We start from the raw sequence: 2,823 nt of genomic DNA, 5'->3' as shown, positions 1-2,823 counted from the left end.
AAAATAAAACAAAGCAAAACAAAACAATGCAATATCTGTGAAACACAATAAAAATGAAGCATGATAAAATAAGGTATGCCTGTACTGGAGAATCATATAATGAGTAACAATGCAACTGTCAGTTCTTTTAGTGTCCTTGATTTTCATTTTTCTCTCCATTCCTTATTGTCCCATTAACTCCACCATCAAAAATAAACAACAGAGAAAGAAAAGGACACAATTATCTGGGGTGATTTTAGCAATAGGCTGGGAATATTGCTTAGAGTGGGGGCTCTTACCTTCAGGGGACTGAAGACTTCTAATTTTCTGCAATCATCTACACACTTCAGTGTGAATGAGCTTATCTGCTTTTTTCTAAGGAGAAAGTCTGCAGCTTTCACAGAATTCCTTAAGAGACTTGTGATGCATTAAGGCGAAGGACCACCTAAAGAAAAAAAGCCAGTTAGCTTACTGGAGGCAAGCCAAATATTGGGCACTTCCATACTTTATTATTAAAAAATCCAGAAGCCAGGAGCAAGCCCTGAACAGCAGTTTCTAGGTCCATCAGCACTGCAGGAATGGCAACTTATGGGATCTTGGCTGGCCAGTCTGTGGCAGTGGTCTGGGGTAAGTCATCTTTGGTGGAAGCTCTGAAATATCTGATAGATAAGCTTCAAACATTAATCAGCAATGAGGGCCAAGTGTCTGTGGAAAACATCAACCAGCTGTTGCAATCTGCCCACAAAGAATCTAGCCTTGACATTATTTTGTTGGGTGTAATTCCTGGAAGCACTACTCTGCACAGTGCTGAGATTTGGGCTGAGATGCCCTGGTGGATGTCTTTTTCTGAAAGAGCTGGTAGAGACAGCTGTAGTCAACAATAGCAAAGGGAGGACAACATCTGTGTTTGGCCCTGACTCTTTCTGGTCTTGTGGAAGTGAAAGAGCTGCAGCAGGAGCCCTTGAACCCTGAAGAGATACAGTCTGTCCAAGAACACCTGTTACCAAAGTGACAGTTTGCTTTGTTTACAGATTGCCGGCAAAAACCCAACTTTGAAGTGTGTTCTTCTAGTCAACTGAAGCTTTCCATTGCCAAGAAGTCTTCTCCTCTGATGAAGCCTGCTATGGACCCTGCAGCAGCCAAGCTTTGGACCCTCTCAGCCAATGACATAGAGGATGAAAGCATGGATCTCATTGACTCAGATGAGCAGCTGGATCTGGAAAATTTTAAGAAGCCAGATTCAGCTTCCCTGTGGGCTCCTTTGTGTGAGGAAGGGGAAAAAAAGAGGAAGAATTGCACCTGTGGCCTCACAGAAGCACTGGAGAAAGAGAAGCCAAGGGAACAAGTGAGCTCCAGCCCAAGTGGGCTTGTAGAAATTTCTACCTGGGTAATGCTTTCTGCTGTGCCAGCTGCCCTTACCTTGGGATGCCAGCCTTCAAACCTAGGGAGAAGACACTCCTGAGCAATAGCAATCTCACTGATGCCTGGGAGGGACCCAATGCGGTGCAAACCTGCTCCTCCAGCCAACTCCTGTCCCTCAAATCCCACCATTGTGGTTCCTCCCATCTCCTCCAGATTTGCTCACTCTCTGCTTCACACGAATCCATCTGCAGGAAGGGTGCTTGGTAAACAGAGTGAAGCTGGCAAGAGGTACAGCGGTGTGCGGTGCTGCTATGCATCAAAAGGCCACAGCATAATGGAGCCTCGTTACTCTGAGTGGAGAGACCTGTTTCTCCACCTAGTGTTAGGGAATAGGACAGTGTCCTGAAGAGGGCCCTCTCCTGATGACACAATGCTGACCTAACACTCAGAGCCCGGGCATCCTTGAGTATTAACACTTTGGGACAAAGAGGGCCCCTGCCCCTATCCTAAACTCAGCATTATTGCCACTACTTATCTTCCAGACTTGGTGGTGAACTTGCATTTATTTGTTGGCGACATGAGTGAAGAGTCTCATGACCTCCTTAGGGCACCAAAGGAATCACCATTGGTTGCTGTGATCATATTCAGTGTCCTTCTGCCCTTTCTATCTCTACCTCACCCATTTTACTGTATTGTATCTGTCTTATTGTTTCGCTAATCTATAGTTATTAAAGTTGTGTACGTCTGCAAAAAAAGTCCATAAATGCTATGGAGCCGTTAAAAATATTTACAACCCCATGATGACATACAAAATATTGACGTTGTAATGCCAATAATAATATGAAAGTGTTTAGATCTACTTCACTTCTTCATCCGATTCCCTCCACAGTCTATGCATATTTTGTTTCCTTTCTTCAATACCGGACTGTACGTGTCAAGGTCACCAGTGACCTTCACCTTGTCAGATCCAGCAGCTACTTCCCCAGCCTTAGCTTTCAGCATAGTTGACCAGTGGTTCTTCATCCGTGCCAAGACTAGTCTGTGTCTACTTCACTGGCTCTCTATCCCATCTCCCTTCCAGGCCACTGCTAAATGTTAGAGCACTCCAAGGATCAACTCGGTCCTCTTCTCTTCTTTACCCTCCTTTCCATAGCTCTCTCCCTAAAATATCTCATCCAGTTCCACAGCTTTATAAATACTCCACATGGTTCAGTAGTTAAAGAGTGTTTAAGGTATTTAAGTCACACCTTCAGTCCTGACCTCTACACCAAGCTCTGGGCAGGAATGTATTCAATTGTCTACTTAATATCTTTCCTTGTCTAAGATGTAAGCACCTCAGACTAAATACTTCCAAACAGAATTATTATTATTATTATTACTATTACTATTATTATTGTGTCTTGTTCAATTCACACAACAGTGCATGGCCCAAGTAGATTCTCAAGAAATACTTGCTGAATAAATACGTGAAAAAAAGAAATA

The 2,823-nt window shown here is 43.6% G+C and overlaps 1 pseudogene; it reads left to right on the top strand.

Annotated features, from left to right (window-relative positions):
- The first annotated feature begins 557 nt into the window (after positions 1-557).
- Positions 558-1,608, top strand: LOC109265221 (anamorsin-like; annotated as a pseudogene).
- The last annotated feature ends 1,215 nt before the right edge of the window (positions 1,609-2,823 follow it).

Source organism: Panthera pardus, unplaced genomic scaffold, assembly GCF_024362965.1.
Source record: "Panthera pardus isolate Hobbes unplaced genomic scaffold, ASM2436296v1 HiC_scaffold_6, whole genome shotgun sequence".
Lineage (NCBI taxonomy): Eukaryota > Metazoa > Chordata > Mammalia > Carnivora > Felidae > Panthera > Panthera pardus.
Note: the sequence above shows the minus strand (reverse complement) of the source record. Positions and strands in the feature narration are given on the sequence as shown.